The sequence below is a fragment of the Girardinichthys multiradiatus genome, chromosome 18, assembly GCF_021462225.1.
Source record: "Girardinichthys multiradiatus isolate DD_20200921_A chromosome 18, DD_fGirMul_XY1, whole genome shotgun sequence".
Taxonomy (NCBI): domain Eukaryota; kingdom Metazoa; phylum Chordata; class Actinopteri; order Cyprinodontiformes; family Goodeidae; genus Girardinichthys; species Girardinichthys multiradiatus.
This window is the reverse complement of record NC_061810.1, coordinates 36,209,211-36,219,804: the sequence shown is the minus strand read 5'-3', so window position 1 is coordinate 36,219,804 and position 10,594 is coordinate 36,209,211.

The following is a 10,594-nucleotide window of genomic DNA, read 5'->3' as shown; positions in this document are numbered from 1 at the left end:
CTTTGTTGTGAGCGACCCCTGCTGTCTCGGAGTGGTAGAGACTTTAATGTTATCAACAAACTAATATAGTTTTATTAAATCAATATACAGAACACAAACATTCTTTGTCATAGTTACGAACAGACACCAAAATCTGCAGCTACATACTAGTAAGGGAAATAAATGTGATGCTTTACCTAAAGACCCTTATTACCGGATATGTCCCATCTGATGTCATACGAGTCGGCATGAATTTTTTATTTATCAACTGAAAGATGACAACAGAGAAAGATTAACATGCAATAAAGTTCACAGAATACGACAATTTCTGCTGTTGAAACAGAGAATACTGCAAATAGTAATTCAAAACAGAAACTCTCCTTACTTTGCAAAAACACCCCTCAATCAAGTCTAATGTTTTTAAAAGATGAGTTTACATGTTTTAGGATAGAACAAAGATGAACTCAAACATCAGATTGACTGCAATCTGTTACCTGAAAACACAAATATGGTTGCAACAAGCAAACAATAATTGCATAGAGTAGGTGAAGGACCGAAATGATCAGTGCAAGTGCAAAAGGAAGTTTAAAATGGAGTGAAGAAGTAAAATGAAGCTGCATTGAGCTCATATGAAAATCATTATTGCATATTTTTATATTTGTTTTGCTCCCCACTACTGACAGCATAAACTCACAGAGGAGGTCATAATGAACTATATTTGGACCTTCACAAAAGTTTAACCTCTTTTCTCACTATTAAGAGTGGGGCATTGGACATCATTGTGAAAGCGAAAAGAAGAGGAGCAATTAGCTTTGTTCGTCGGTTCTTCAGTCACATGACAGCAATAGTCCTGTCTTAAAAGTCTTCTTTAAACCTCTCGACGCATTTCCATCTCAGGTCCGTGGCTCAGTCTCTGCAGAGTTGTCAGCTCTTTAAAAAGACAAGAATTTAAAGCTTGCAAACTATTCAAAACAGCTTTTACACATAAAATGTCACAAATTCAATTATAGGGAGCTAAAACGTCTTACGTGCTCAACATGTAAATTATCTCCCCAGGATCATCTGCAAATACCCTGCAAAATTAGAAATGTATTAGAAACCAGTTTATTTCTACTTCATTGATTTGGTCAGAGCTGGAGGAAAACATTTTCAACTTTCCAAGTGTCAAAAACAAACAAAGGAAAACTCTTACCCATCTCCCCAGTGGTAAAAAGCCTGATCCTGGTAAAATATGGACAAAAACAGCCATACACTTATTGTCTCGGCCCAGAAGATTACAAACAGGAACCATAGTGATGACAGAAGGATTTCACACAACATCATTGGGCTCTGTAAGAAAAATGGTTACACATACACACACATAAAAATGTGACACCTTTCGGTAGAAAACAACTTACATGAATAATGCAAAACACCACTAGGAAGTTCTACAGCTTGTTAGAATTATTTCTCAGATTTGAGCTTTCAGGCAAAATATAAAATGCAACTCTTAAAGGAAAAAAAAAAAAAAAGGCACAACTACCGTATCCCCATTCCAACTCTGATGGAAGCAGCACCAATGACTCTTTGAAATCCTTAACGGAACATTGAGCTCAAAACTTTAAAAACTGTAAAGGGCCAACGGCAACAGTCCATGAGCTGAATATTAGGGCCAAACGGTCAGGTGTCAGGATTGTTTGTTCTCGTCGTCTTACTGTGCAAACCTGATTTATTAAAAGGGACAGTCACAAAGAGAGGAATCAGCTTATAAAACAGCATAATCACTGTACACTAAAAAGAAAAAGTTTTACTATAAAAATATGCAAATTCACTGTTCAAACTAACTGATGTTGACCTCACATAATACAGTGACTTTTGTTCAAGTTTTCATCCTATTGAATAATCAGAAGACTCAGACTCCCTTCTGTATTCATATGCAATCGTAAACAGGAGAATCTCATCTCACTACAGTGCCTTGCAAGCGTTCATAACCCCCTTGAATTATCTGACACCACAAATACAAACTTCTACCAACAGGGCTTTAGACTAACAGTCTTGCTCTGGTTGCACTGGTGTGTCTAACTTTCTTTTTTCTTCTCCTTTTTAGGTGAACAGCACAAACGTTAGGTGCACCTAAACTGCATTTAACCACCGCAGTTTTACAGATTTGTTGTATTTTTTTTAACACTGTTCATATAGACAGTATTGACTAGTAACAATCTGGTCAACATAAAATTCTTTATTTGAAGCACATTTCTACAAGGATTTAGTGAAAAAGTGTTTGTGCTTAAACTGCTTCACTAAAAGTGTAAATTAAAAGTGAAAGTGTTTTAAGGGCTTCAAACTGAACATCTCATGGCTCAATGTCTCATGGACTAAACTCCACTGCAATCACATGGACCTCGGATGGACAACTCCTGTAGTTTGGTTTTCTATCTATCTTTGATAATAACATCCCACTAAATATTATTATTAACGGGATTATTCTTTATTAATTCCTACCGAGGAAATTGAATTGTCACAGCAACACGACGATAAAAAGGTGCACATCTAAGAGGATCATTTTTTATTTTAAAAGTATTTTAAAAAGCAGACATGTAGAGTTTACAACTTGCCAAGAGTCAGGTTAATTTATTAAATCCGTATACATAGGCTCAGAAATTTCCCGGACAATTCCTATAACATTATCTCAAAAATTGACAGATGACACAAATATCACGGATTTTTATCTCATACTGAATATACAACTAGAAAAAGAACTCAAACATTTAAAGAACTGTACAAATCACACGTCTATATGCTCTTCTCCCTCTCTGCTCACACGCACCTCAGTTCCGGTGTACAGGTGTTGTGCCAAGGTTGGTATTCCCGACAGAATGTTTCCCCTGCGTCAGAAGCGCGCACTGGGCAGGAAGAGCGGATCCAGTTGACTGCGCGTCATTTCCAAACAACTAGACGCAGAAGACGTTTTGTCGTTCAGTTAGTGGGTTACAACGAAAAGAGACACGTTTATTGTCGTCACGTGTGAATGCCACGTGATTATTTCAACAAACGGAGAACGTTTGAAAAAAATAACTTTTCACAAATGTAAAACATCCCTACCAGCTGTCAACTGGATCCGCTCTTCCAGCAGCGTTCGCGTTTCTAATCCAGGGGAAATACATTTTGTCGGGGATGCCTACAATGGCACAACACCTGTTGTTGTCTGGTCCACTTATTACTGTAATAATCGAATGTCTCTGAAAAGCGCAGCGTGTTTCATTTCCGGGACAGAACTTTAGTGCACACGGACAAAACATGGCGCACATCAGGTTTTATTGGAGCGGTACTGCCCATACCGACACGCACAGCTGCTCTACAGGGTTTGGGCAATGAAACTGAAACACCTGTCATTTTAGTGTGGGAGGTTTCATGGCTAAATTGGACCAGTCTGGTAGCCAGTCTTCATTGATTGCACATTGCACCAGTAAGAGCAGAGTGTGAAGGTTCAATTACCAGGGTAAGAGCACAGTTTTGCTCAAAATATTGAAATGCACACAACCTTATGGGTGACATACCAGAGTTAAAAAGAGGACAAATTGTTGGTGCACGTCTTGCTGGTGCATCTGTGACCAAGACAGCAAGTCTTTGTGATGTATCAAGAGCCACGGTATCCAGGGCAATGTCAGCATACCACCAAGAAGGACGAACCACATCCAACAGGATTAACTGTGGACGCAAGAGGAAGTTGTCTGAAAGGGATGTTTGGGTGCTAACCCGGATTGTATCCAAAAAACATAAAACCACAGCTGCCCAAATCACGGCAGAATTAAATGTGCACCTCAACTCTCCTGTTTCCACCAGAACTGTCCGTCAGGAGCTCCACAGGGTCTATATACACGGCCGGGCTGCTATAGCCAAACCTTTGGTCACTCATGTCAATGCCAAACGTCAGTTTCAATGGTGCAAGGAGCGCAAATCTTGGGCTGTGGACAATGTGAAACATGTATTGTTCTCTGATGAGTCCACCTTTACTGTTTTCCCCACATCCGGGAGAGTTACGGTGTGGAGAAGCCCCAAAGAAGCGTACCACCCAGACTGTTGCATGCCCAGAGTGAAGCATGGGGGTGGATCCGTGATGGTTTGGGCTGCCATATCATGGCATTCCCTTGGCCCAATACTTGTGCTAGATGGGCGCGTCACTGCCAAGGACTACCGAACCATTCTTGAGGAACATGTGCATCCAATGGTTCAAACATTGTATCCTGAAGGTGGTGCCGTGTATCAGGATGACAATGCACCAATACACACAGCAAGACTGGTGAAAGATTGGTTTGATGAACATGAAAGTGAAGTTGAACATCTCCCATGGTCTAAAACCAGGTGTTTCAGTTTCATTGTCCAACCCCTGTAGATCACATTACAAAACCAATTCAGTGGGTTTTATGCGCTAAACTAACAAACCTATTGCATAATTATGGTTTTGAAAAGAAATGATGGATGTGCCTCAAGCGTTTAAAAGCGTGATGTGTAAAGGGAACACTCAAATAACACATCCTAGATCTGAATGAATAAAATGTTCTCATTGAATACTTTGTTCTGTACAAAGTTGAATGTGCTGACAACAAAATCACACAAAAATTATCAATGGAAATCAAATTTATTAACCAATGGACGCCTGGATTTGCAGTCACACACAAAATTAAAGTGGAAAAACACACTACAGGCTGATCCAACTTTGATGTAATGTCCTTAAAACAAGTCAAAATGAGGCTCAGTATTGTGTGTGACCTCCATGTGGCTGTATGACCTCCCTACAACGCCTGGGCATGCTCCTGATGAGACGGCAGATGGTCTCCTGAGGGATCTCCTCCCAGACCTGGACTAAAGCATCCATCCGCCAACTCCTGGACAGTCTGATGCAACATGATGTTGGTGGATGGAGCGAGACATGATGTTCCAGATGTGCTCAATCGGATTCAATTGTCTTTCAGTGTTTAACCATTTCTCTCTCCTAGACATAGCTACTGACTGAGCTTTTACTGTGACTAACTCTATGAGCTCTCTTTCAGACTAACCTTGAAAACTGGCTCAGAGTTTATCTGTTCTTTCTTTCTAGGTGAAACGACTAAAGGAGCTACATCCATTAACATTTACTTTTCCTTCCCATAGAAAGTACTCCTGGATCAGTGCTTCTGTGTTCTTTTTGTGTCTCTGCTCTGTTCTCTCAAACCCCCAGTCGGTCGTGGCAGATGGCCGCTCACACTGAGCCTGGTTCTGCTGGAGGTTTCTTCCTGTTAAAAGGGAGTTTTTCCTCTCCACTGTCGCTACATGCATGCTCAGTATGAGGGATTGCTGCAAAGTCAACGCCAGTGACTGTCCACTGTCTCTACATGCTCATCTGGGAGGAGTGAATGCTGCAAGTCACTGACTGGATGCAATCTGCTGGGTTTCCTTAGATAGAAAAACTTTTTATCCAATTTGAATAAATAACTGAATCTGACTGCACTGTTCAATGATTAGGATTAATTGGAATGTATGTACCTGACTGTTGTGAAGTGCCTTGAGACGACATGTGTTGTGAATTGGCGCTATATAAATAAACTGAATTTAATTGAAATTCAGGTCTGGGGAACGGGCGGGCCAGTCCATAGCTTCATCTTGCAGGAACTGCTGACACACTCCAGCCACATGAGGTCTAGCATTGTCCTGCATTAGGAGGAACCCAGGGCCAACCGCACCAGTATATGGTCTCACAAGGGGTCTGAGGATCTCATCTCGGTACCTAATGGCAGTCAGGCTACCTCTGGCGAGCACATAGAGGGCCGTGCAGCCCTCCAAAGAAATGGCACCACACACCATTACTGACCCACTGCCAAACCGGTCATGCTGAAGGATGTTGCAGGCAGCAGATTGCTCTCCACGGTGTCTCCAGACTCTGTCACATCTGTCACATGTGCTCAGTGTGAACCTGCTTTCATCTGTGAAGAGCACAGGGAGCCAGAGGTGATTTTACCAATCCTGGTGTTCTTTGGCAAATGCCAAGCGTCCTGCACGGTGTTGGACTGTGAACACAACCCCCATTTGTGGACGTCGGGCCCTCATACCATCCTCATGGAGTCAGTTTCTAACCGTTTGTGCAGACACATGCACATTTGTGGCCTGCTGGATGTCACTTTGCGGGGCTCTGGCAGTGCTCCTCCTGTTCCTCCGTGCACAAAGGCGGAGGTAGTGGTCCTGCTGCTGGGTTGTTGCCCTCCTACGGCCTCCTCCACATCTCCTGGTGTACTGGCCTGTCTCCTGGTAGCGCCTCCAGGCTCTGGACACTACGCTGACAGACACAGCAAACCTTCTTGCCACAGCTGGCATTGATGTGCCATCCTGGATGAGCTGCACTACCTGAGCCACTTGTGTGGGTTGTAGAGTCCGTCTCATGCTACCACGAGTGTGAAAGCACCACCAACATTCAAAAGTGACCAAAACATCAGCCAGAAAGCAGAGGTACTGAGAAGTGGTCTATGGTCCCCACCTGCAGAACCACTCCTTTATTGAGTGTCTTGCTAATCGCCAAAGATTTCCCCCTGTTGTCTATTCTATTTGAACAACAAAATGTGAAATTGATTGTCAATCAATGTTGCTTCCTAAGTGGACAGTTTGATTTCACAGAAGTTTGATTTCCTTGGAGTTATATTGTGTTATTTTGGTGTTCCCTTTATTTTTTTAAGCAGTATATATATATATATATATATATATATATATATATATATAGCCCCCTTCTAATACCCCTAAATAAAACTCATTGTAAACCAATGATCTAATTAGCCAAATCCACTAAGGTGCAATTTAACCTCGGTATAAATTCAGAGAGTTCAAACACAGCAGATAGGTCGGAGAAAAAGCTGGACAGAAGTTTAAAGCAAGGTTAGATTGTAAAACAATATTCCAAGTTTTGAACTTCTCATGGAGCACTCTTCAATCCCTCATCTTAAAATGGAAAGTGGCTCAAATGGAAACCCGAGCCCTAATCTAAGAAGCAGTCAAGAGGCTTATGGTAACTGAAAGAGCTCTAGTCAAATAATACCAAATCTGGACTTTCTTACTTAAATGGAAAGTGTGGGCCAGAAAACTAAGGAAGCACATCATCATAAATACATGATCCCCATGGTAAAACATAGTGTTTGCAGCATTATGTCTTTGGGATGTTTTTTCTTCAACAGTTACAGAGAAGCTGGTCTGAGTTCATGAGAAAATGAACCGAGTTCAATGTGGGGTAATGCTGGAAGAAAGCCTGTTAGAGGCAGCAAAAGACTTGCGAGTGAAGGACAACACTAAAAATTCAGCCAAGCATTGACTCAGGTGACAACTCAATAAAACATTTGGAAAACCATGCCATCTGTTCCTTCCACCTTTAAATAAAAATTAAGGGTTAAGAAAATTTTCCAGTATTTCAATTCTGATTTATTTCCATTAAAAACTATCAATAGGAGTTTCTTAAAGAAGAGTCTTCTGTAAACAAAGTTATATTGGTTTTTCTGATTTAGGCTATTTAGGTTTGAACATTGGCTACACAGTGATGCAGTTGATGCAACAAGAAGGTCCTGAGATTGAAACCTGGTTTGGGTTTCATGGATTCTCTGCAGGTACACTGGCTTTCTTTCATAGCCCCCAAAAAAAGACTGTTGGGTCTCTCTTAAAAATGTGCTTAGAATTGAGTGTGTGCATGCTTGTTTGTCATTTGTGTCTCTATGTTACCATTTGACCATGTGATAAACCGGTGACCTGTTCAGTCAATCGATCAATTTTAATTCATAGGGCGACTTACACACCTAAAGTGACCAAAGTCCTGGAAATAATGCTGGAATTTTATGTGTAAAAAAACTGAAATTTAAAGCCAAGTTAAAAAGATGAATCCTGAAAAGAGATTTTAAAATCATTCAAGGTGTCTGCCATCCTTACAGTGATTGGGAGATTGTTCCAAAGTTTGGAAACTGCAACAGAGAAAGCTCTGTCTCCTCAGCTTACAAGACGATTCCCAGAAACATCTAAAATCAGCAGGTTACCTGACCTCAGAGTTAAATGGGAACATGCTTGTGCAAGAGCTCTGATAAGTAAGGAGGTGCCTGACCATTTAAACATTTAAAAACCAAAAGTTAGATCTTTCAAACAATCCTAAAACGTACAGGCAGCCAGCACAGGGAGGACGGTATGGAAGTAATGTGCCCACGTCCGCAGAGTTTTGGACCTCAATCCAAGTTTTAAAGTCCTCCAAACAGTTTAATGGGTTTCCTACTATCTGGACACCAGTGGCTTTTAGCGGGACATAGATCTCTACATCATCCGCAAAACAAGGAAAAGTTATACTTTTTAAAAAGTGAGGGTGTGGAACGGCTCTCGCCGAATGACTGCTGGAAACAGGAGGAGATGGAGGCAAAAAACATCATAAAAGACATTTCTCAACCTGGACATTTACTCTTTGAACTGCTCCCATCAGGGTGAAGGTAGATGATTATAAAAATAAAGAGAAGTAGACCAATGAACAGTTTTTATCCCATTGCAGGTGCCACACTTAACACTGTCAATACACGACATTTAAAGATCGGTGCAAACATGCTCATGGGTATGTTTGTGTGTTATTTATAATGCGTTATTACATTCTTTTTTCCCCTTTGGTTCTATTAAATCCACTAATCGGATACTTTAAAGTTGTTGTAGGTGTTATAATGGGAATAAAGATGATCCTGATTCTGATAGACACCCTCCTTGCAAAGATAAGCGGATTTAAACAATAGATGGATGAACTGTGAACCTTCTTTTTTTTAATCGTATAATAAAACCTGGTTATTCAGTAAGTTGATCTAGTTCGCCAAATCAAATTTAGCACTGTGTTCATTATGCTTATTGATTAGTCAAAGAAGCACGGTTAAGCGTGTTTGAAACCGTTTAGCTTAAGTTTGTGCATAGTTACCGTTACTTGAATATTCGCAGGGGAAAATGACTGAGCAGTAAAACAATGTCGGCTAGCCTGGCTGCGGGCAGCTAAGGAGTAACTGTTCAACAAAGCTAGCTACAGTTTAAAAGCGTTTAGTTTGAGTTGCAGCTCGGTTTCCCTGTGTGTGCATTCTCCAGAGGACTTACATATGGCATTACACAGAATTAAAACATAACCATATTTAACGCCAACAACAAACAGACTAATTTAAATGTACGGACACAATGTGGGCCTAATATTAGCGACGTGAAGTAGAAAACCGCGCTTAATGAGACTATTTGTATTTAAATCCGAATACTTACTCAGGTCAAACACTGTTGAGACTGCATAACTTTTACAAGCTAGCTCGTTTACTTTTGTTTACAGTGCTCGTCATATTTTCGTTGACGCACTTCCGCTCATGGCTCGCGGTTATTGGATGGTGCCAAACCTGTGGAGGTCGGACCTTTAGTGGTTCTTTCAGCCCAGTTTAAAGGGACCCGCACACAGCAGGGTGTCCAACTTACATATATATCACAATACCGCTAAAAGTTTATTAATGTTACATTTCAATATTTCAACTTGAAAAGCGAATGTCATATAGATTTATTTTAAAAACAGAGTGATACATTTGAAAGGTTTGTTAATTTTGATGATTCTGGCTTACAACTACTGAAAAATCCTAAATTCAGTTTTAGAAAATTAGATTACATGACACCAATTTAAATTTTTTGAGTTTCATAATTTTGAAATTTATAACTAAGCTTTTAAATCTTAAGGTCGACTTTAAAAGTCAAATATTCATACAAGTCAAAGTTCTGACTTTGTATGAAATAATTATGCTTTTGAATTTTGCAATTATGACTGAATCACATTTTGAAAATCAAATGTATGCCTCTAAATGTCGCAATTATAATCTGTTTATTTAAAAACTCAAATGTGTAGTCTCATTGTAAATATAAATATAAAATGTATGAAGCAAAGTCAAAATTATAATTCTAAAAGTCAAATGCATGACTTTCGTCATAACTATAACTTTGAAAGTTGAAATTATGACTTTTCTAAGAGTCTAAATATGACTTAAAAATGTAAAATAATAATTTAAAATCTCAAAATTATGACTAAGTCCCATAGTTGACTTTGGAAGTTATAATTCTAACACTGTATCTTATAATTTAGAATTCTAAAAGTCAAAATTATGACCATATATGTTTGGCAGAAATGGGCATCCATTGAAAGCTTGTTTATGTTGCCTTTAAAGATTAAAGCTTCAAATATTTAATCACTATCATCTTTGCAAAAATAACTTGTGCAATCACAAAAGATGGGTTGGATTCAATATTTGGTAGGGTAATATACATACCCTCTCACATATCTTTTGGAACCTTTGAAAATCAATTAATACATTTTTTTATCATTAATATCAAACAGCATTTTAAACACTAAGGATTGCATCTAAACTTAAGGATCTCTCAACAAGTACCATCTTTTTGACTTGGACCAGTTATTTTGTTCAAATTCTATTTAAATATGAACAAATCTGTGGTTGGTAAATTTAAATTGACTTATTAGTTGATAAGCAGGTTTGCAGGCAAGCTCAGTCTTTGATTAATAACATATTACACCTGGGTCACGGGGAGCTGGTGCCTATCTCCAGCAGTCTATGGGGTTGGGGGGTACGCCCTGGAC